Consider the following 25,645-nt stretch of genomic DNA (forward strand, 5'->3'; position numbering starts at 1 on the left):
TATTTCTGTGGTATCAATTGTGATATCTCTTCTTTAACTTATGGTTTTATTTATTTGAGTCTTCTCTTTTTTTCTAAAAAAATAGTCTAGCTAAATGTCAATCTTTTCAAAAAACCAACTTTTAGTTTTGTCATTTTTATTTTTATTAGTCTCTAATTTATTTTTGCTTTAATCTTTATTATTTCCTTCCTTCTGTAATTACTTTGTGCTAAGCCTATTCTTTTTTTCCCTAGTTCTTTGAGCTTTAAAGTTGTTTATCTGAGATCTTTCTTTTTTCTTTATGTAGGTGTTTATCACTGTGAACTTTCCTCTTAGAAATACTTTTGCTGCATCCCATAGTCTTTCCACTTTTGTTTGTCTCAGGATATTTTTAAATGTCATTTTTGACTTCTTCTTTGACATATTGATTGTTTAGGTGTGTGTTGTTTAATTTCCACACAGTTGTAAAATTTCCAGTTTTTCTTTTATTGATTTGTCTTTTTATATCATTGTGGTTAGAAAAGATACTTGATATGATTTCAATCTTCTTCAATTTGTTAAGACGTATTTTGTGGCTCAACATATGATCTAAGCAGGAGAATGTTCCCTGTGCACTTGAAAATAATTTGTATTCTTTTGCTGTTGGATAGCATGATCTGTATTTGTCTGTTAGGTTCATTTGGCCCATAGTGTTATTCCTCCCACTGTTTCCTTATTGATTTTTTTTGTCTGGATGATCTATACATTTTTCCATGGGGGTTATTAAAGTCCCCTAATACTATTGTATTGCTGTCTATTTCTCTCTTCCATTCTGTTAATATTTCTTTTGTATATTTAGGTGTCCCAACATTGGGTGCATATATAATTGTTACATCCTTTGTCATTATATTATGACCTTCTTGGTCTTGTCACAATTTTTTACTTAAAGTCTATTTCGTCTGATATAAGTGTAGCCATCTCTGCTCCTTTTTGGGTGTCATTTGCATGGAATATCTTTTTCCATCCCTTCACTTTCAGCCTATATACATTCTTTCTCTCTCTCTCTTCCTCTGGAACTCCCACAAGTTGTACATTGGTTTGCTTTGTGGTGTCCTAAAATCCCAGAAGCTTTATTCACTCTTCTTCATTCTTTTTTTCTCCTCTGATTGAATAGTGACTTGTCTTTGAGTTCACAAATTCTTTCTTTTGTTTAATTTAGCCTGCTATTAAAGCTCTCTATTGTGTTTTTTTATTTCATTTACTATATTTTTCAGCTTCAGAATTTCTGTTTGGTTCTTTTTCATGATTTGTATCTTTTTAGACATCATTTTATTTATATACTGTTTTCCCTATTTCATTGAGTTATCTGTGTTCACTTATAGCTTGCTAAACTTCCTTAAAACAATTATTTTGAACTACTTGCCAGGCAGTTCATAGATCTCCATTTCTTTGGGGTTGTTACTGGAAAATTATTTTATTACTTTGGTGGTATCATGTTTCCTTGACTTTTCTTGTGTGTATGTCCCTTGAAATCTTGCATTGTTGTTTTTGCATTTAAAGAAGGAGTCACCTCTGCCAGTCTTTACTGACTGGTTTTGGGAGAGAAAGACTTCCACCATCAGCCTGTCTAAAGACTTGGAGGTCTCAGACTTTTTCTATGGGTGTGCCTGCTCTGTTCCCCTTTTTCCTTTTTGGAAGATAATTGTTAGGATTGCATGTTTTCTCTAAATCCTGAAAAGCTAGGGTGGGGCTGAGAGCCTCCTGTTTATTTTTCCTAGGGTAGTTCTTTGAAGTGTTCCAGGTTAGGCACCTTCTTCCAATCTAGCAGAGTCAAGCCTGTCTGTATGAACTCATGCACAGTCTTCAGAGGCTCATAGGCACCATCAGTTAGTGCACACACAGGGTGCCAGCTATATGAGACATGTAGATTACTGGAAGCATGGATAGGCTAGCTTGGAGGGGGTCTGCAGGTGATGTATCCTCTGAGATTTTTGAATGAGCCTCTTCATGAAGTCTCTCAGGTAGTTAAAATCTGTGGCTTGTTGTTGAGTTCTGCACACTGGTTGCTGTGAGCCCATGCCCCTTTTCACTGCTCCTAGCTGCCTACAGACTATTTAACTGTGTTTATCCCCTCAGTGTTCTGGGTGGGGTGAGAAATAGGCGGGCTTCTTGGGCAGTGTCCCACATGGCTGGGGAAGCCAGGCACTATTTCATTTTTCCTGATAAGACAAACTGTAGGCCAAGGGGGTCTCTCTTATATATATCATCTATAGGTAAAGTAAATTGGTTATCTTCTCAGAATACATTTTTCAAAGAATAAAATATTTGAAATAATAAATTTACATACATTTCTAAAGTGTAAATGTACAAAATATATGATAAATTTTAGATACATTTCTTTTTCCTCAATTTGATTAAAGCCAAAGTTAATAGTCTAATGATTGATATTTTCCTATAAAGTATACATATACTTCAAAATCATGATGATTTAAAACCATTCAATAAATTCCATATTTCATATTTCACACTGGGAAATTCCTTGAGTTCTCCATTATTCCTCTCCATATCTGATTTTTTTGTTTCTTGGGAAAACAGAGAAAAAAACCAGACCATATTCAATATAATTTGAAACTCTGTCCTCAAGATATCTTGAAACTTCATGAACTTATTTGAATTTTACACTTTGAAAATAAATTTTGATTATAATATCCATTACTTATTTTCATGAGTTTCAAATGATGCCACTAGCCTACCTTGAAACTTATCATGGAACCATTCAATAAGTATACATCAATAGCCCTTATGAAGCTTTTGTGATATAACAGCAGAAAAAAACAGTAAAAAGTATGTCTTCATTCAATTTTGTTCTTAGGAGGAGTGAAGGATACAGACCAAAACAAGGAATTAATATATTAGAAGCTACATGTTTTGAGGAAAAAATGAGAGAAAGATAAAGAGAAAGGCAGTAGAATGGGGAGGGAGTGGGATAACAACTTTATATAAGGAAGGCAGAGGAGGCCTCATTAGAAAGTGACATTAATGCAGACTTGGAGAAGACAAGGCAGTCATACGCATATATATCTTTGGAAGAGCATTACAGGCAAAAGAAACAGCAGATGCAAAATTCCTAAGACAAAAATGGTATGTTCTAAGAACACCAAAGGGGTCAATGTAGCTGGAGAGGAGCAAGCAAAGGGGAGAGTGATACAAGATGAAACCAGAGAGGTGGGGCCCTGCAGACCATTGTATGGTCTTTAGCTTTTCCTCTACGTCATATGGGGAGCCATTGAAGGCTGTGAGCGGAGGAGTTACACGATGCTGTGATGTTAACAGGATCTTTTTGTCTGTTACAGTAGAGAATAGACCTTAAGGGACAAGGTGGAAGCAAGGAGGTAGTAAATCGGCTATTATAACAGTCTTTGGGAGACATGATGCCATTCCATACTGGTGCCAAGTGGGCCCTGATTGTTGGAGGGGATGACAAACTTAGTTTTTCACACCACAGCATTAGGGACAGTGGGATGTTGATGATGTGTGAAACTATGCAAGTGTGGGGACAGAGGGCATATGAAATATCTCTATACTGTCCTCTCAATTTTGCTGTGAAACTAAAGCTGCTGTAAAAAGAAATCTTAAATAAAATGAGAAACCACAGTCAATCATGGCTCAACTATTGAATTACTAAAGAACAGGCTATTTATATACAAAAAAATGTACTTGTGGACCAGCATCTGGGTGACAAATATTTTCATGTCATGGACAAACCATTCATGGGGAAACAATAATGTTATTATAACAATATTTTTATTTGAATTATACCACAGAATTTGATGTTTCTCTTTAATTCTCTGTCTTGTTGAAAAACTTCCTGCTTTTTTTTTTTAACATCTCCAAAAACATATACAGGATCAAGTCAGAGTCAGGAATAAAGAAAGTAGATTTTGTATTCTTTTGGAAGATTCTTCACATTTCTGAAGGTTTTATTTCTCTTTACAGAAAATGTCCTAGAGTGAGATAGGTATATGCTATCCTACTTGTCTTCAAACCCATCCCTGACACTTAGTTATCTCATAGTGTAGCTTCATGTTGTGATATTGAGTCCAGAACCTGAAAGCATCTGTTTTACTGCTTTTATGGCTTTTCTATAACCCCTGACTAATTTATCCTTTGGTTTCATATTTGATCATTATAATCACATGGATGAGAACTAATTCTCAAAGCATCTGATCCTTATTCTCTCAGGGCATATTTAACTTGGAAAAGAGTACTCCAGAACAATGATTCTCAACCACAGGTGCAATTTTGTGCCCCAGGGGACATTAGACAATGTCTAGACATATTTTTGGTTGTCACTTTTGTGGAGATGGGTGCTTCTGGTACCTAGTGGCTAACACTGCTGTTAAACACCCACAGTGCACAGGACAGCTCCCATCTACACAGATTATCTAGTTCCAAATGTCAATAAGTTAAGTTTGAGAAACTTCTCTTGAACAACAGTTTAGAATGGAGTGGCTGGCATTCTAAGCAGGCAGAATTTTCATCAGTTTGAAGAAATCAGCCTGTAAAGATTGGTTTTCTTGGGGCTAGAGACAGTTAAAGCTGTTCCATAATGGGCTTTTCCAAAGAGTAATTCAAGCAGCAGTTCAGCACCTATCATAGTATATTATAGAAATTGCTTTGGGGCTTAATGAATCACAAAGAGCCATAAAAGCATCTTCAATAAAATACTAACAAGATTTCACACATTGTAATTGAGGGATAAGAGGGTGACAACATTGCCTCCAAGATTTAAAGGAATATTTTTCTACTTATTCAATTAATTTCTTTTGTAGGATGAATGATGGTGGTGAATGTCCATCCCGTATTAAGGATTTAAGCTCCATTGCACAATGAAGAAAATCCAGAGATTACAGTGTACCCTTCTTTCTTTTCATTCCAGTTGATCAAACACACATCTGAAGACTACAAATTTCATTAACAATGCCAAACTATCAGCAACAATTTTTCAAAGGCTATTTATCAGATTTGTAAATGTGTTAGGGTATTCCAGGAAATTATCTCTCATTACTTTATTCTATTGATTTTCAGCTGCACATATTTTCACTTTTTAACCTCTCTGAAACAAGGTTTATCTTGCAATTCAATGCAATCATACAATCACTGCCAACCTATAGTTATGTGAAAATCATTTGATAAGCTAAAGAAAATGTCAGCATCAGTGCATCCTACATTCAATAAAATAAGGAGGATTACCTAAATATCTGCTTATAGGGGTGTGGCTTACACCTTCTAGTGACAGTGAGACTCACATGCATACTGAAAGGATGGTCCAGACCCTTATGATTTGTATTTTGAAAGATTCCTCATAGATACTAATTCACACAGTCCATTCATGAGTTATTCTAGAAATAGTATGCAAGCAATTAGGATGGAAAATACTCGGGCCCCTGAGACCTTAAAAGCCAAATTACAATAATAGAATCTTCCCTCACGATACCTTTGCAATCTTAGAGAACATTAAGCTTGTTCCTTCTACTGAATCCTCTTTGAACTTAACTGCATTAAAGTTATTCCCTGACATACTGGACTGTTTCTAGACCCTTAAAGCACAGGCTAAATGCACACCACAGTACCTATCACTATTCTCATTTCCATAAAGTGGAGAGCCACACAAGCAAGAGAGAGGGCAAAACAGCAATTAGAGGCAACTTCCTATAATAACTTCCAGGGTTTGCATTTTTTAGTTAGAAATAGCTATGAAAAGATATAGCTCTCAATGCTCAAGTGATAAAATCCACTTCCTGAACATGCTGCATAAACTTCAAATTTTTCTGCCAAAACATCCTATGTTTATGAAATGTCACCTAGTTTACAAATTGGCACGCCTTCTATGAGGAGTTGGGGTAGTGATACGAAGAGTTTTATGGGGTCCTTTCTAGGAGTTATTTCTTGGGGTACACCAGATGCAGATCACAACAAATAGACCTGAAACTGGGATAAAAATTGGAATTGCATACAAATCAGTTCTGGAATTGGGGGAAATAATCACTACTACACAGTGACAGGCAGCTCGTGCTCTGGTTCTAGGGTAGGAGTAAAATTATTTTCTCCACTCGAGGAAGAAGAGAGGAGATTCTCTCTCTTTGAAATGCCCTAAGACTCAACTATTGGTGATCTGGCAGGGATATCAGCTACATTAGTGTCTCCCTGCAAAGGAGCCCTCTCATAAGCAAGTCACAAGAGATTGAAGAAATATTTTACAACCGGAGTGGCTAAAATGGTCTCTTTACAAATGTTTCTCTGGCTTTATCATGAAGCATGAAGACAGAGCCCAGCACAGGTGGACTTTTCAGTGTTTGTATCTACTGTCCACAAGCCACATGAAATACTATTTGGTATTACATTTTTGCCTCCTGCCTCTGTACAATGTATGTGACTGAGGAATAAAGATCATCTAGACAGTGTTGATAAAATAATAAATATTCTACGAATTTTATTTTGATAAAACTTCAATGTTTTCATCTAGTAAGATTTCAGTATTGAAGTTTTCATCTATCTAGTCACTTGTCAAAAGGCTCCTAATAATAAATATTGAACTACCCCGTAGTACTTGCACTGCAATGTGGAGACAAAGGAACATAACAGAATAACTACTGACAAAGGGTAACAATTTAAAAAATTAATTACAACACCCCCCACCCACAAAAAAAAAAACACATGGAACTAGCTCAAGATGCTTTTCTAATTAAAGCTTTTATATCAGTTTCATAATGTCAACTGTTCAGGTATATATATCTTGTTTATATCTCTGAGTTGGTTTTTTGGTTCTTCCAAACTGCAGTCAAGTTCTAAATCATAGAATTATAGACTTTTCAAACTGAAACTTGGTGTGCAATTGAATAGTAGTGATAACTAAAATCAGAAAAGTGGCAAGTGATTCTTATATTCATATTTATAAAACTCGAGACAAAAAGTGGACTAGAATTTGTTGTTTCTTAGCAATCACCTTTACGATAAAAATCATATAGTCTTAGAGTTTGGTAGGTCTGTTGGTATCATCTAGTTCAAAGTTTTACCAGACACACAAATCTACATGGCCTTGATTAACAGCAACTATCCAGATTTTATTTAAATGCCTCAAATATCCTATATGTCACTCCTATATGTCATATTGTACACTATAATCAGTTTTCCTTTTGCTAATTACCTCGCATTATACTTCATAGAAATAAGTAGATATGAGGCAGTAAATGCCCCATCTTCCTATGATGAACTGCATCAACCTACTTATACAGTTTCCATTAATGTGTATATGTATATGTATAACAAACAGTAGTCCAAAAAAATTAAAAGCCCTTATTTCTACCATTTGCCAATTTCAGTGGTATAAATACTAATTTCAGGAGACCAACATGAAGCCTCTGAAAGTGGAGTTAGGAAGAGATGCACATAATCTGTTCTCAGGAGCAAATAGTTCTTCTCTTTTGTTATTATGATGAAGTTGTTCTATAAAGGCCAATTCTTCAACTCGGGATTTGGATCCAATCTCTTTTAATTTTCCAAAAACTTCATTCCTAATTAAACTTGCCCTCTCACTAAATCATCAGTTTCTTCATTTTTGGAGGATATTTTTTCTACCAGCATCTAACAAGCCATGTATAATCACAGCATTCTTTTTCAGTTCTCTCAATAGCATTTACTATTTGATATTTTTTTCTTACATGTTTAGATTTTTAATTGTGTTTATATTCTGTCTCCCTCAAATAGAATGGAAGCCTTACAAGTGCAGGAGCCCTGTCTATCTTGTTCATACCCTTTTCTCCAGAACTTATAATAGTTCTAGGCACATAGCACATACTTACCAAATAGTTGCTGGTTTATGAAAACAGTAGGGAACTTCGTAGAAGAGCCTTTTATCTTTGGCAACACTTACTGTTAGAAATTTATCTTTTATGTTGGTTGGAATGAATCTCTTCCTAATTCTACCCACTGGTCTCAAATATTCCCTGGGTCTTAAGACAAATGAATAGATTTTGATTCATTTAAAGAGTATGAAAAATAATACTGTATGCTTGGGTCATCAAAATACTTGAGGGACTCATATCAGTTTGAAACTAATAAAATAATGTTTAATGATTTTTATATTATACATTCTTATAAAATATACCACATTAATTTAAATTGATGTTTATTGGTAAATGTCCTGACAATTAATCTTTAGGAAGGTTCAAAAAAACCTTACACACCACACTACCTATCACTATTGATAGGTACTGATCACTATCAGTCCACTAGACTGATACCTAAACAGAATACTACTTGTTCCTTGGTTATAAAGTCTTGGTAAATGAATAATTAGATATTTGTCCCAATTTGATAAATCATATATTTCACAGTATAAACTAAATTTATCTGATAAAAATTTCTATGAATTACAAGCAGATGTAATAGATGGCTACCTATATCAGCAGGGTGATCCCTGTTCCCTCTGTACTGTGGGGACATGCCGGCAGTGTCTTTCACCACTGATAATGCCCCTTTCAGGCTGTCCTGCAGGCTTCCCTTCCCCAGCACACCCCTTGAATGGTAGTGACCCTTAAGGTTTCTTTCCTGGGCCCTTTATTTTTCTCTCTCTGTATACTCTCCTCTGTTGAACTCAGCCAGTCCTGATGATTCAATGATCAAAAGCTGATAATTCCCCAGATCTTATTCTTCAGCTCAAATATCTCTTTAGCTTTAAAATTTGCAAACTCAACTGTCCACCAGACATCTCCATTTGAATATCCCCTGGGTATCTCAAAGGAACCGCTCTCAAACTGGATTCATCTTTCTGCACTCCCCGGTAAGCACACTTCCATTTCCCAATGTTGCCTATCTCAGAGAATGATACCACTCTCGACCAGTTGAAAAACCATTTTTTTTCCTCTATCATTGCCCTTTATTATACGCTTTTCAGGGATGCCACTTTCCTGATTTCTCTCCTCACTAGAGGGTGAGCTCTGGCTTCTTCACTGTGGCATCTACAGCTGCCAGCACTGTGCATAACAAATACAGGTTCTCAGTATTTGTTGAATAGCATTATATCTCTAGTTAGACAAAAAATCTATTCATCCTTAGGGGTTCCACCTCTCCCCCAAATCCAGACACTAAATCTATTAGGAAAGTGCCGGCCAGGTGCGGTGGCTCATGCTTGTAATCCCAGCACTTTGGGAGGCCGAGGCAGGCGGATCACGAGGTCAGGAGATCGAGACCACGGTGAAACCCCGTCTCTACTAACAATACAAAAAATTAGCCAGGTGTGGTGGCGGGTGCCTGTAGCCCCAGCTACTCGGAGAGGCTGAGGCAGGAGAATGGCATGAATCCGGGAGGCGGAGCTTGCAGTGAGCCGAGATTGCGCCACTGCACTCCAGCCTGGGCGACAGACCCAGACTCCATCTCAAAAAAAAAAAAAAAAGAAAGTGCCAAATCGAGTATTTACTAAGTGAATATGGTCCAATTTGGTATAGATTATACACTATAATCAGTTTTCCTTTGCTTCACCAACAATAAGCTGTAGGACAGCTAATCCAGTATAAGTCACAACTTTCAAATATGCCAATTCAGTGCCTGAATGCCTTGTCATTATTGTCATTTTTGATGCCTTTTTCTTTCCAATTACATGCTTGAAGCACAAGATACAGTAAATATAATTCTTCTTCCTTAATATCACAGTGGTTTAAATTTAGATTCCTTAGAGTTTTCAGGAAAATGCATGTAAAAGAGGATTGAAAAAGTTGTTAATACTTTGTAAAAATAATTCAACTCTACTGAGTACAATTCTTAAAGAAAAAAGGTCCTGAAAATTTCTCTTTTTCACAATGAGCATTATGCCTAAATTTGCTGTGGTCACTTTGCTTGTTTTTGCTCTTTGTCATCAAGTTTCCATGGATCTATTGTGATGAGATACAAGTGTTGAAACATAAGGAAGACCCAAGAATGATTACTTTCTCAGAAGTGAAACTGAGCTCTGTTAGAACTTGGGAGAGTGGGAGGGCACTCTCTAAATAGGAAAATTATGGGCAGGAGGAAGATTACAAAGTGGTTTTCAGTTTGAAGGCCTCTACTGTCTTAGAAAGCCCAACATTCTGTGCTCACATAAATCTGGAAGATGTCTATGGGATGGGAAGAGGACACCCCATCTGAGTCCACTAGACTGATACCTAAACAGACAGCGAGACTGTCACTGTCATCAGGAGAAGAGGACTTCCAGAGGGGCTGACACAACGTATGTATGGAATACTTCGACACTTTCTAAATTGAATACATTTTCACATGAATAAAAATGCTAGAGGTGTGTGTGTGCATGGATATTTATATACTCAGGCATTTTCATTAGTTTGCTGACATTTGATCAGACATTTAAAAGTCTTTTGACTAACTCACAGGCCTACACGGTCAATTTCTACAAGTACTAGACAATATAAAACAGTACTAATAACAGCTGTGACAGAATTTAATAAGGCATATGAATAAAATGTGTAGTTTTCACAGGCTAATTTACACATATGTATAACTGAGAAATGAATTTGGAAGATGTGAGCCTCCCATCTGTACCACACAGATAAAGATAGGAAAAAATGATTTACAAACTGTCAATGAACAATTTTAAATGAATTCTCACGTTCCATCTGAAAGTAAATTTCCAATGCCCTAAATATACTTTCTGAGCTCCCTTGCTATGGGTGTTATTTTATTTCCATATGATTCCATAATTTCTATGTACATGTAACAAGATGTTGATTTTCAGGCTCTAAATTGTTAATTTTTAAATTTGCATGATAAAATTTAGTCAGTGTTATTTGTGGTTGATTTGTGTGAGGTCAAATGCTCAGGATCTTTCTTCGGTTTTACTTTTCTTCTGAACTCTTGAATTCTCACCTCCCTCACTGAGTTAATTTCTGCTCTGATGAGCTATACTATGAAATTGCAGTACACATGCCAGCCCTAGAGATGTATGTTATTTAAGTTGAGACTATAGATTAGAGATAGGCAGTCTTGTTGTTAATCTTCCTGCTTGTTTCAAGATCCAACTTAAAAACACATGTAGCCAATAATTTGTGCTGCATTCAAATGGAATTTGTGTATCTCATTAAGTATAGCAAAAAAAAAACCAAGATTAAGTAGGTTCAAAGAATAAGATATTAGTATAAATCTCTAAGGAGCAGTGTAGTTCCAGATTTATACGATGGAATTTTGTTACAGGGAATATTAATCAATTCCCTTTACCTCCCTTTTATTCATGGAATTTGTTCATTAATTCTCTTACACGGGCCTTCATTATCCTCCCCAGATAATTACAGGCACTAACTACTGATTTAGTGGGCAGTTACCTGGGGGAGAGGGAATATAAAAGATATTAATACAGAATCTGAGAGTCAAAAATTACAGTCTAAAGTTAAGCGGAAAAAAAAAAAAGAAAGAGGCTGGGCATTGTGGCTTATGTCTCTATTTTCAGCATTTTGGGAGGCTGAGGTAGGAGGATTTCTTGAAGCCAGGAGTTCAAGACCAGCCTGGGCAACAAAGCAAGATCCTGTCTCTACAAAAAAATTTTAAAAATTGGCTGGGCATGGTGGTGCACATTTGTTATCCCAGCTACTTGGGAGGCTGAGGCAAGACGATCCTTTGAGTGCAAGAGGCTGCAGTGATCTATGATTGAGCAACTGCACTCCAGCCTGAGTGGCACAGTGAGGGCTTGTCTCAAAAAAAAAAAAAAAAAAAAGAGAGAGAGAAAAAACAAAAATCAGTTGAGTTTGGCAAAAGAGAGAACATTCTGACGCAGACTTTCAGAGTTAGTTTTTAGCTCCCCCTTCTCACTCATTCCTAGGCTGGGAGAAGTGGGGAGCAGAAAGCCTGGAATAGATTTTACAGGGTAAGGCCTCAGAGGTCAGCAGAAGCTGATAATAAGGAGTTAGTTTTGTCTTTAGTCCTACCCGATGAGAGACTAATAGTAGATAGTATTATTATCAAATATATTCTAAATGCCTTGCAGTCTAAGTGTGTTATGAGTATTGGCTCATTTAATCTTCACATAATCCAATAAGTGCTCTTATTATTTCCATTTTCTGGAAGAGAAAACAGAGGCACAAAAGGTGATATACCCAAGGTGTAATAAGTGCTGAAGCCTGGATGTCAACCAGCCAACCTGACTCCAGAGGCCACACTTTAACCACCACTGTACTGCCCTTCAGGATGGTCCATTCGGTAGCCAGTTTGGCATCTCCTGTTTCTTGCCTAAATGGAGTCACATCCAAGACTTTGCCTACCAACCCCACAGATCTACCGTGAATAGGTAACTTCAACAGCTCAGAAAAATAACTCATAAGACTGAAGAACGCATGGTGGGACCTTAGATGGCTGCTGGTGATGAACTGAGCAAAGGAGGACTAAATGGAGCCAACCAGTGAACTCCCACCAGGGCACTGGCAGTGGTGGCACATATATTTGTACCTTTTAGCTACTGAGGTAGTTTTGCTACTTTAATTCTTGTGGTGTTAAGGAGACACCAGCATAGACCCTCGACACTGGGTGCAGGTACTGCTTGGCAAATGAGGAAGCCTATTAGGAGCGTGAGCCTGCAACATCTCCTGTAAATATCATGCTGAAGGAATGCAGCGCACAGGGAAGGAAGTTGAGGCTGTTGACCTCTAAAGCCTTTCATTTTGGAAGCCTTGATAATTCTGTGATTCCAGAGAGATATTGCTGCTCTTTCTGCAATTTCTATCTTTTAATGTTGGCAGCTCAAACAGGTTCTCAGATGCTTGGAGTGAAGCTACTTATTAAAAAATAATTAACAGTGAGATCATCATGGGCAAGGCTGAGTTTTAACAAAAGAACTCATGGAATTTTCGGGGTTTTAACACTGCTATATATAAGTCCGAAGACTAAAATTAGCAATAATCATTAGGAAATAAAGCACTGTGGTTAATGTCCACATTGACCACAATTGGGTAGCTGCCTGCTGTTTTGAATCCTAATTTCTTCAGACCTTTTTGTACTAAATACTTTTTAGGTGATAAACCAGCAACTGCCACACAAATTAAATGACTACATTTTATTTTTGAAGCACAGAAGAAGAGTCTTCTTTATGTGCTTTTACTATCATTGGCATTTAACATATGTACATATTTTTACAAATCCCATTTGTAGATATTCCCTTCAATAAATGAGAAAGGTATTCTCCACAAATCCTTAGGATGTGTAGGCACTCAGGTATTAATAGCTGAGGTGGTTTTTCTACACACAAGACACACACGTATATGCATACATAGCTACACATGCATATAAATACACAAACAACTTCATTTTTCTTATGGTATGACTTTATAAGTTAAAAGATGTATGAAAATGTGGCATTTAGTGATAAAAAGAAAGACATACAGAATGTTAAATATTTATATGTAGCATACCTACTATGTGCAAAAACTACCACAGTCACTGGGGACAAAGATGAATGAGACATGGGTCTGGCCTGAAAGAGCACCTATTATAGAGGGTGCAGGAAGTGGGAGACGTGAAGTACACAGATAAATATATCATTAATATGTAATAAGGGCATCATAAGATGTACCACATTTAAGCAGAAATAAATCATTTAAAAGGAATCTGTAAGGCAGGCATCCTGATTTCACACCAGACTCTTAACCACAAAAGATAATGTTGGAACTTTAAGAAGACTACTGAAGAATTCATTTGTGATGAATGAACACATACTTCAGAATAAAAGTAGCTGCTATTTACCGAATGTCTACTTTATTTTTGTTTTCTCTAATTCTCACAATGCTGCAAGCTTGTTTTACAGATAAAACATCTAAGTTTCAGAGAGGGTCAGTGAGCTACATAATGTCACAGTGGGATAGTGGCAGAGCTAGAATTCAATCCTAGGGCTGGCCACAATTCCACACCACTAAAACAAGAACAAGCTTGTCTGCCTTTGGCTCTGCTGGTCATCTTTTCTTTAGCCAGGACCACTCTTTTCCCAGGCTGTCTGTTCTGAGATTGGCTGCTTTCTCCTTTCTGTGCTCTTAGCTGTTGGTAGATTATCTCACTCTTGGCTGTTGAGATTGTGCTGGGTACAGCCTCTGTCAATGGCTTCAAGGTTTTGCTTCCCCCCAATATGTTCAGCAAAATGTTGGCTTCCTGCTTTCCTTGTTAACCCCTGGGGTGGCTCTTGTGGGTTTGGTTGACCCTGCAGTCTTCTGTCTATTGTAAGCATTCAGAATTCTCTGCTTGATCAGTGGTGTGGGGTGTGCTGGGGCAAAGGGATGGGATTTTTCTATTCCCTTTGGCAGGAAGAATTGCTTCTTTGTCAGGGTTAGAGTTGCAAACAGAAGCCCCTTTGTAAGATGTCATGATACTTCCTGGGTAACACCATTAAATGTTTCCCAGGGAGCAGAACTCTAGGGTCGTTGTTGAATTACTATTTAACTTCCAAGGATATGTGAGCCTTCAACTGTTGTTCAACTGCACTATTGAACTCAGCACGTGGTAAAAGTAAGATTCTCATGAACTGAGTTTTGATAAAAGGAATCATGCGCTGAACCTTTTACAGAACATGTTTGTTTTGTTAAACATTGCGTACTCAAAGTCCAACATAATGGATACATGGCACATAGTAGGTGTTCAATAAAAGTTAATTGAATCAATGAACTTGGAAAAGAAGCAGCTGGCTGTGTGTGGTTATCTCAGCACTTACCTCTTTTTTTCTCTGAATGAAGAAACATAACTATGTTGACTGCACAGGTTAAAAGATAATCTAGTGACTCAGGTTATAAGAGGTATGAATATATAGGGAAAGTAATGAAGATGTTATCAGAAGACAGTTTTGGGGTATGGGTAGTACTGTCTGGACTAAACTCTACCTATTCTTAGAGTGACTAATAATCACAAATAAAGTGTCTACTTTTCTCTTTCTCACACACGTGTGCATGTGCGTGTGCGTGCACACACACACACACACGTGCGCACACACACACACAACTTTTCTGCTCTTCCAGGAATATATCTGGATACGCATACAAAGGTGCTGCAGAATTTCTAGGGAAGGCAACATGAGAAGGACTGGAGCAATTGTATTCTGAGTTCCCTAACAAAAGTTCATTGCATAAATACTGAATGCTTTTTTCATGAGAATCTCAGGACAATTTATCTTTCTAGAAAAAAAATAGGCTAAGAAAAGGCTTTGAAAGGTCAAATCTAACATATGTTTCCTTAAGAATTTTGTTTTAAAGCATGGGGAACACATAATTAAGGAGCATTTATTCTATGAAAGGAAGAGATATTCTTTTGTCTCATTTGGTTTGTTTCGGTGAAGAAATTGGCTTACTTCTGTTAGCATATTTCCATTTAGATTTACTTTCAGAGAGGGAGTATTTCTTCTTTGAACTTCAGCTTTATTTAATCTTTGAAGATGGAAGAAGAAATAAAATGTGATGAAGAATAATAGTAAGGGATTCTGGAAACACAGAAGCTACTAAATTTGCTTAAAGAGAAATAGAAAATCTGAGCAGACCTATAACAAGTAAAGACATTGAGTCAATAATCAAAAACCTCCAAGCAAAGAAAAGTCCCTGACCAGATGTCTTCACTGATAAATTCTACCAAACACGTAAAGAAGAGTTAATACTAATCCTTCTCAAACTTTTCCAAAAAATGAAGGAACACTTTCTAACTCATTCTATGAGGTCAACATTATCTTGATACCAGAGCCAGATAAAGACATCACAAAAAAGGAAAACTCTAGACCAATATGACATATGCATAAAGATGTAAAAATTCTCAACAAAATACTTGCAAAATGAATCCAGCAGCTTATCAAAGGGATTATGTACATATAACATGACCAAGTGGTTCTCTGATACATATTCTCACTATATCAAGTGGTTTCTTCTGTTGAACCACCCTTGTATTTCATTTGTCCCTGAAATGCAAGGGTGGTTCAACAAAACAAAACCAATCAATGCAATATATCACATTAGTAGAATGAAGAGAGGAAAAAACATGGTCATCATAATTGGTGCAGAAAAAGTATTTGAAAAAATCTAATACTATTTCATGACAAAATCACTCAACAGAGTAGATATAGAAGGGAACTTCCTCAGGCACATAAAGGGCATTTATGAAAAAGCTAGTGCTAACATCATATACAGTGATGAAAAAACTAAAGCTTTCCCCCTAAGGTCAGGAAAAAGACAAGGATGCACACATTCATTACATCTATTCAACACTGTATTGTAAATTCTAGCAAGATCAATTAGGCAAGTAAAGAAATAAAGGACATTCAAACTAAAAAGGAAGATGCAAGAATATTTGCTGATGAAATGATCTATCTATAGAAAATCCTAAAGAAACAAACAAAAAACGATTGGAGCTAATAAACAAATTTGGTAAACTTGTAGGATACACGATTAACATACAAAAACAATTGTATTTCAGTACAAAAGCAATAATCAATCAAAAATCAAATTAAGAAAACCACGCTAGGGTAGCATATCCATATAATGGAATATTATTCAGTCATTAAAAAGGAAAAAAATTACTGATACATATCCACTGGTGTGGACGGCCCTTGAAAACATGATGTTAAGTAAAAGAGTCCAGACACAAAGGTCTGTATTGTATAATTTAACTTATATGAAATATCTAGAATTCGTAAATTCTTAGAGACAGAAATCAGATTAGTGTTTGTCAGGGGCTATGGGAAGGAGAGAAATGTAAAGAGACTATTTAATGGATACTGGGTTTCCTTTGGGGGTGACAAAAATATTTTAAAACTTTAAGGTAGTGATGATTGCACACCATTGTGAATGTACTAAATGCTACTAAATTATACACTTTAAAATGGTTAATTTTATGTTACATGAATTTTGCCTCGATAAAAATAAAAACAAGAGAAGAAGGAAATTCTGTGTTACATTTATTATGCATGAATTAGAGTGAATGCAAATGAAAAATGCCAAGGTTTATCTTTGAAAAATTGACTAATATTAAAAAGTAAATCAAACATTTTTAAAAAATGAAAAGTGAGAGATTATCTCTGGATAAGGTAGGGGTGGTAAAGCTGTGTTGATAAAAACAAAAATCTTTTCTACAGGCCCAGTGAGTCACTAAAAAAACATTATTTGCTCTTACTATGGTCACAGCATGACACTACATAGTTTGAGCAAGTGAAAGGCTATAAAATCTACTGTCATCTCCTCTGCCTGTCGTGGAGGCAGGCAGACGCCAATGCAATTGACCTAGAAAGAATATTCTGAGTCTGACTCAGGCATGGAGGTGGGTTAATGGAGGTTAAAAGGAATAATAAATGGGAAAACCAAACTGAAATCCAGGGAACACAGCCAGTAGTAGTCAATCTAATGGAGGAAAAACAGAAGTATGAGGCAAAGCAATTAAACAGGGGCTACCAGATGAAATAGTTCCCATAAAAGAGGATGAGTTGGTGGCATATGGAAAAATAAAGATAAGGTAATTAAAGGCATTAGCACCTGTGGCCTTTGATGGCTAAACAAAATGCCACTAAAAGCACCCACTTAGCTTGAACAACAAATACACATGAAGTAGAAAATAATTTGGTGTTAAATTGTACTTAATTTTATCTGAACACAAGAGAAATCTATACATTAGTGTGGGGCAAAGATGGGTAAGAATATTTCATATGGCAAATTGGATTTATATTGTATCCTAAGAAATGGGTAGGAATTGGACAGAGATGGGATGAGTAGAGACATTTCTTGTAAGGAAGGAGCATAACCAGATGGACATGAGAAAGGGGATACATGAGACAGTAAGGACTTGGTTTAGTGTAATAGTTTAAGTTGTACAGAAAAAAAATCGGGTTTGGATATGAAGCTTGGGACCAGATCAACGAAGTTCTTAAATGCCTGTGTGCAGAGTTTGGACATTATCCTTCATGCTTTGAGCAAGGTTATCATATGACAAGAGCAGAATTTTAGAAGATAAATTTAATGGTATTTATAATGAACTGAAAATTTAAGATATCATAATAGGGAGATGACTGTTCAGGAGGTTTTTATGGTAATCCAGGTAAGATTATCATGAGGCTAGGATGATTACACTGAGATTGAAAGAAAAGATTATCTAAGCATAAAATTTAGTGGCGGATTAATTAAAAGGATGAGTTAGAGTTGAAAAATTCCTCATGACTCAAAGGTTTGTAAGATGAGAAACTAAAAGGAGAGTAGATAACTGTACATTTTAGAACAACTTAAAGAGCGAAATTAGGTTGTTTGTAGCTCAAAGGATAAATGCTTGAGGAGATGGAAACCTCATTCTTCATGATGTGCTTATTTCACTTTGCATGCCAGAATCAAAACATCTCATGTACCCCATAAATACATACAATCACCATGTACCCACAAAATTTAAAAAATAAAGAAAAATAAAAGGAGAGCAGAAACACTAGAAAAAATTGAGTGACTGGGAAAAAGAACTAGATCTGTGGCATGAACAATGAGTCCACTTGGACATTCTGAGTTTGAGAGCCCAGATGCATATCTTAATGATTTCCTCTAGGGAAGATATCCAGAACAGGAAGTAGAGAGAGAATCCAGGTCAGAAAATACAGATTTGAAAGTCATTGTTTGACCACCTCTAGTATTCTTTCGAAGGGTTTCAAATGTTAAGGACACTCTGGAAAAATTAGTCAGCATATTGCATCATTATTTCATGGAAGGATTCAGCCTTTCTTCTTGCATTTGTCTATTTCTACAGAAGGATGAAGAAACAAAGACTTATGGGATGACAGAGATGCTGTTACAGGGTACCACACAGCATGTAGGCTGCTGCTTTGAGGGAAGTATACCCCTCAGGGCTTCCCTTTCCTGTTCATGCTCAGCTTGGCGCTGTAAGAAATATAACCCACGTCACGTATAAACTCAAATGTAAATAGTCGAGTTGGATTTTCAGGAAAATTTGTGCATACATGCATCTGGGGTCCCTACTAGCCTCATTGTGTAAGCTGTGTGGATACCTTCATGGGGAACATGGCCACTTCCTTTCTGAGATGTACACTAAATATACTTGAGAAGGTTCATGCCTAATTTTTTTTTTTTTGTTTGTTTGTTTGTTTGTTTTTTTTATTATACTTTAGGTTTTAGGGTACATGTGCACAATGTGCAGGTTTGTTACATATGTATCTATGTGCCATGTTGATTTCCTGCACCCATTAGCTCGTCATTTAGCATTAGGTATATCTCCTAATGCTGTCCCCGCCCCCCCCACCCCCCACCCCACAACAGTACCCGGAATGTGATGTTCCCCTTCCTGTGTCCATGAGTTCTCATTGTTCAATTCCCACCTATGAGTGAGAACATCATGCCTAATTTTTAAGCTGGCTTTTCTTGCAGGTGATTTCTCTATTCTAATAAAGGCAATTTTCTAGTATGGAAGGCGAGATGAGACCACTGAGCACCAAAAGCAATCAAAATAAGAAACTACAGTAAGCCAAATAAACTTTACACTTACGCTTTCAAGGAGGCGATCTCTAGAACACTTCTGAGGACCCAGCAGAACAGCAAGAGAACTTTTTCAAGAGAAGAAAAAAAATACATTTAGATTAAAATCTTACAAATGCTGCAAATAAAAAAGCCCTATACAAATCTTACAATAATATACACCCACTTTCAAAATTTATTGTCACAAAAATGGTGCATTTCGCTAACAAATGATTGCTGACCAATCATTTGTTGGGCCATTACTTTCTCTTCTTGTCATTTTTTATTTCTTTTTCTACTCACAAGGGGGAGTGGGTCCTTATTCACCCTCAGGGAATAAATGGTTTCAGAACTGTGCCAATTCAGCTTTGTTTGCTAGATGCATTTTTACAAGTATCTGATTTTCCACTGCTGTGGCTACAAGTATCATTAGAAGATCTTGTGATGGCAGGTGGGGGGAAACACAGCAAAAGACAGCAACTCACAAAAAGGTAGTTTCAGCTGTGTAAGCAACTACACTGGTGAGTTGGACAAAGAGAATCTGAGGTGGGTAGGCACTAGGAGAAGGAAGAGGAACAGGGTAATAATAAAATAGCTCTCTCTTGCTCCCTTCATGCCAGGAAAGAACTGCTTTCTGATCCGGATGACTTAGAAAGAGGGGAGTTTGGCAGAAACCCTGGGTGCTACCCATGAGTGACCCGGAAGGCTAAATCAAGGAGGCCTTATCTTCCTTTACCCAACCTGCTGGTTCACTTAGAACAGCTCCCACATTTTTACTAGGTCTGTGGTAATGCTTTTTGAGCTTGTGGTTGTCTTTCCTGATTTATCCTCAGGAAATTTAATTTGTACCAAATCACTTCTTTGCACCAAACCTCAGATGCCCGTAAAAAGAGGCGTCAAAAGAGATCATCTCTGTGCTTTCTTTCAACTTAATATTCTGTGATTTCAGAAAAGGTACAGAAAACTGTTCACCAGGAAAGGGCATTCAGGCTGACATAATTTACTCAGAAGTCACTTCTGCATTTCCATTTATAGCTTTTGAAGCCATTCTCCTTATGGTAAACTCACACAGACATTTCGCAAACACTGCAATCACCACTTCCACCCCAAGTATACATTTTTATTGGGCCGAGTGTGGTGGCTCACGCCTGTGATCCCAGCACTTTGGGAGGCCAAGGCAGGCAGATCATTTGAGGTCAGGAGTTCAAGACCAGCCTGACCAACGTCATGAAACCCCATCTCTACTAAAAACACAAAAAAATTAGCCGGGCATGGTGGCTCATGCCTGTAATCCTGGCTACTCAGGAGGCTGAGGCAGGATAATTGCTTGAACCTGGGAGGCAGAGGTTGCAGTGAGCCGAAATCATGACACTGCATTCCATTTCCAGCCTAGGTGACAGAGTGAGACTCCATCTCAAAAAAAAAAAAAAAAAAAAAAAAATTATTGGCAGTGGCCAAGGGTAGAACAAGTGTAAAAAGTGTAAACACTTCTAAAACCAGTGAAGTGTCATGAGATGTGTTGACAATTTAGTCCTCAGTCAACCAGTGCTTATGATTTCTGATAATGTCCACAGCTTTACCTTTCTGTGTTCATAATTTGATAGTTAAATATTTTATCTTGTCTGCGTCACTCTGCTCCTCCAAAAAGCTCTTAATGACTTTTTGGAGAAGAATTTAATATCGCCAAGAAATTTAAAAATTATCTTCCATTACAGTAATTCTTGTTTCATAAAAGTATTGCTAGAAAAGATCTGGAAGAGCTGTAAAAAATAAATCAGGTTGGGGAGCATTTGGTGGTCAATTCTGCAGGCATCCTTTTCTGAGCAATGGTGGATGGCTGAGTCCATTCAAAAGTCAGCACCCTTAGTCTTGCCTGCCTCAATAGTTTTGCTTTAAAGATAACAAGAGGGGTGGATTATGGTGAAGATAAAGAAAGCTCTTGGCCTAGTACTCTCTATGGTGCTGTACTCAGAATAAATGCAAAATATACTGAAAAATATTCTGAAAGTGAAGTTTCAGACTTTCTCCAGTAAATATTCAGTTGCAATTAAGCACTTTAGATCAACATGGCTCTGAGTCCGAATGGTGCTAAGCTTAGATAACAATATGGCAAAAGATCAACATGGCTCTGAGTCTGAATGGTGCCAAGCTTAGATAACAAGATGGCAAATTCTGGAAAGAGGGCTCCCGTTTGGAAGTGCAAAGAAAAATCTATTAGGAATGTATTAGCCAGAATAAAAGCTAGTAAATCTTTTTTTTTTTTTCCAGGCTAAATGTGTATTTTATCGGGATGGGGTTTCACCTAATGTCTCAATCTCTGACCTTCTGATCCCCGCCTCAGTGGCGTGAGCCACTGCGCCTGGCATAAAATGTTTTTTAAGATCAATTCAATAGGTGAGCTTGAAAAATGTTTCCTTTAGCTACTCTGGGTACAGGGTTTTCAGGGCTTTTTACTGGAAAATTATGTCAGTCAAATAAATGGTGGAGCTCCTTTCAAGTCTTCCAGGAAATTGTCCCTTCCCATTTTTTTAAAGATATAATGAGGTTGTTTGTTTTCTACTGGTAAGAATTTGCTTTCTCTTATCCAAAACACCTTAGTTAAACTCATTCATCTGTGTTCTTGCTTTAGACCCTACTCTGACTTTTGACCATTTACTCCAAAACTGGCCTTCCAATGAGTATCCACTTCTGCCAGTATGGAAACTAATAACTATCATGACACAAAATAATTATTTCTAACAATTCTAAACACCTCCTTAAAACTGTGAAAACTGAACTCTTATGGTTATTTTGTGCTCTTTTATCTTACTTTACTTTTTAATTTTGGGTTGTATTTTTCTCCTCTCTCTTTTCTGCACTGCTAATCCCACCCAATTTACAGACATTGACACTGTCTAAACATGAAAGAGAGAGAGAGGTAAAGACAAGACAATTCAGAACAACTTCTTCAGTTCTCTGGTTCACTCGGCAAAAAGAGCTATCCCCATAAACAACTCGTATGATAATAACCAGGAGTATTACTGCTCCCACAGACCAGTCTGCCTATGGTGTCCGAGGTTCGCCAACCTATATAAATCATAACTGCCAGTTTACCCACACCTTATACATTTGTAAACAGATACTGCTCAGTTTAAACAAACTTCATAAAAGGGAAGATTTTAGGAAGAATGTGTTAATTCTAGGAGGGCTAGGTGTATGGAGACCTCTCCCATTTAGCATGATGACTAGGGGAAAAGAGGTTATGGCATGTTTTGAATCATTTGGGATTTTTGCTTTTTTCTTTTCCTCTCCTTTTCTATTATCAGTGGTCTGGGTCAGCATCCCAAATTCAAGTTTTCTATGATTACTCCAATTCTTCATAGACTACTTTGGTTTCACATTTTTTCTCTTCTTTCCCCTACCACTTAACATGAGAAGGTGACATCAGATCTCAAGTCATGCCAGTGCACCTCTCTGGCCAGCAATGCCAATAGATGGATGATGTAAACCACAGATGTGATGGCTTTTGATCCAATCCCAATATGTATCATTTAATGCCACTTATAACATGATCAATTTCAGCATATACACAAACAGATAATATCCCAAAAATATTTGAATCATCAACAAAGAGTAAAAGAAGGCTCTGAACGTCTCATTCTTAGTGTAGGTAAACTCAAACACAGATTTAATGTATACCAGTTTTATCTTTTCTTTGTAACAGAATTTCATAGATGGTATGTGCACAAAGCTTATATTACTTATATGAAGAATTATCTTCATAAAAGTTAACCTACTCCATTGTTTTATGTTTTTAAAATTCTTATAAAGTAAGCTGCAGCTCCAAGCAACTTTATAATTGGCAGGCTCTTTACATCCTTACACATAACTATGGTCTTAGTTTTTTTTGTTGAAATAATGCAGGATGAGTCTTCTGAAAGTATAAAAAGTATACATTTTTATACATTTTACACATTAATAGGATTCATTCACTTATAAATTTCTATTTATTGGATGCCTAATATTATATCAGCCATTGTTTTAAGTGCTGGGAATACAATAGTAGCACAAAATATGAAGCCCCTCTTCTTGCAAAGTTTACACTCCTGAAGAGGGAGACAGATATCAACAACAACCATCACAACAACTCGACAAGTAAATATACAATATATGAGAAGAAAAATAAGGCAGGTTATAGGCTATGTTTAGCCTTGCTCCTCTCCTGAGTGAGTATAGAGTGATGAAGTGCCATGTCAGATCAGGTCAGGACCTTTCCTAATAGGGTGACATTTGAGCAGAGATTTGAATGGAGCTCTCAGGAGGACAAGTGTGAGATGATTTTTCTTCTGATAGACTGTAGTCACGCAGCACTAATTCAAGAAGGCAATCAGAAGATAAAATTATTTCAACTAATTAGTCCATTGAATATGGACAAAACAACTGGCTTTATAGTCCAAAATTTTTACTTTTTATACTGGTTGGTTTTACGGCACATGAATACAAACTAAGATATAGCTTTAGGTTAACTATCTTCTAGGGCAAAATAGAATCCCTAACTGGACCCCCGATGGTGAAAAATCTTTGGTGATTATCACCCTTTTTTATTCTAGAATTTGAGTAGCAAGTGATAAACCCAGGGAGTAGTTGAAAACTGATGGCTGTTGAGCTCTGTCTCCCCAAGTCTGCAGTGAGAGTAATCAGCCATCACACAACCAAAGGGATGACGGTGCTCACAGCTATCTGTCAACCAACAGAGATGGACTGAGTGATTTGAAACTTAGAAACAATCATTGTGCTATTTCACGGAGAACAGAACCTCTGGAGAAAGAGTCAAAATAGAAGGAACAGATGTGTGAAGGAAACTAGGAATTCCAAAGAAGGATGCCTGATAGATATGTTGAGAAGGCACTTGGCTATGCAAGCCTAAAGCTTAGGGAAAGTCAAGGATGGAGACAGAAGTTGAATATTCATAAGGGCACAGATGGCACTTAAATCTATGATTACTATGGAGAAAGAGTAGACGGGAATGAGAAGGGGTCCCACCACTGAACCCTTGAGCACTCCAACATTTGCAGGGCTGACAAGAGAAGGAGCCGGCAGAGAAAACCAGGGCCAGTCCCATTACAAGGGAACCAGGAGACTGTAATGTCACGGTAGGCAAGCCAAGAAAAGACAGCGCTATAAGAAGAATGGAATGCCCAACTGTGTCAAATGCCACTGCAAAAATAAGCAGTGATTGTATAATAAAAATAATAGCAGCTAACATGCGTTGTACCTATATTATCTGCAAAACATTGTTTTAAGAGTTCATACAGATTATCCCATTTAGTGTGCACAGTACTCATATGGTAAATAATGTTCTAGTCACAATTTTACAGATGAGAAAACTGTGGAAGAAAATATTAATAACTTGCCCCTGGTCATGAAGTCTGACTACTGGATTTAGGAAGATGGATAACGTTGATGGCCTTCAACAGAGCTGTTTCAGTAGAGCAGTGAAGCACCTAGAGTGAATGAAGTGGTTTGAAGGGAAAATGGGAAGTGAGAAAGTACAGATATCAGGTACAGACATGTACAACATTACTATGTCTAGCACTTAGAATATTCTACAAAGACAGAGGTTATTAAAATAGTGCTGATAATTGTAATTATTATTTCTGAGAACTATCTTTCCTGCCAAACCATAAGCACTTTTACGGCACATTTTGTATTTTTTAATCTCTATATTTTAGCCCTTACCCAAATTTCTCAATTACTGTTTACTAGGTGTAGGATTAGGAAGAGGTTAATGGAAGAGATTCATTTTGAGATGCTTTTACAGATAGGTAGGGTTTGAATAGATAGAAAGGTCAAGTATAATGTCCCAAGGATATTCAGACCACTGTTGAGCTCAATATATAAAATTTTATGAAATGTTAAGTCAATAATTTATCCCAAATGTTCATTTATGGGATGATAGCTCTGTCTGTCTAGATTGAAAGTCCAAAGCTCAAAAGCCTACAGAGACCAGGCTGCAGTGGAAATGAGCACCATGAGTCAGTTTTAAGCTTTGGACTAAGAAGACTGCGGCATAATAAAGAAAAGCCAGAAGTCAAGAATTTTCCTGTGAAATCTGCCTCATTTTTTAAAGTGCTGGCATCCAATTCAATGTTTTTAATAATACTATTCAGTGTAAAACGAACATGGCTATGGGATATACCTGGTCCAATGGCACTAGT

The 25,645-nt window shown here is 37.0% G+C and overlaps 1 protein-coding gene across 4 annotated transcripts in view; it reads right to left on the reverse strand.

The window, feature by feature from the left end:
* Positions 1 to 25,645, reverse strand: part of B3GALT1 (beta-1,3-galactosyltransferase 1) — a 594,483-nt gene that overhangs the window by 203,001 nt on the left and 365,837 nt on the right. For all 4 annotated transcript variants that reach the window (XR_009214306.1, XM_032755483.2, XM_058441454.1 and 1 more), the window contains exon 3: positions 19,480 to 19,537. The gene's annotated coding sequence lies outside the window, so the exon portion shown is untranslated. The remainder of the gene's footprint in view (positions 1 to 19,479; positions 19,538 to 25,645) is intronic.

The sequence above is a fragment of the Hylobates moloch genome, unplaced genomic scaffold, assembly GCF_009828535.3.
Source record: "Hylobates moloch isolate HMO894 unplaced genomic scaffold, HMol_V3 SCAFFOLD_1, whole genome shotgun sequence".
Taxonomy (NCBI): Eukaryota; Metazoa; Chordata; class Mammalia; order Primates; family Hylobatidae; genus Hylobates; species Hylobates moloch.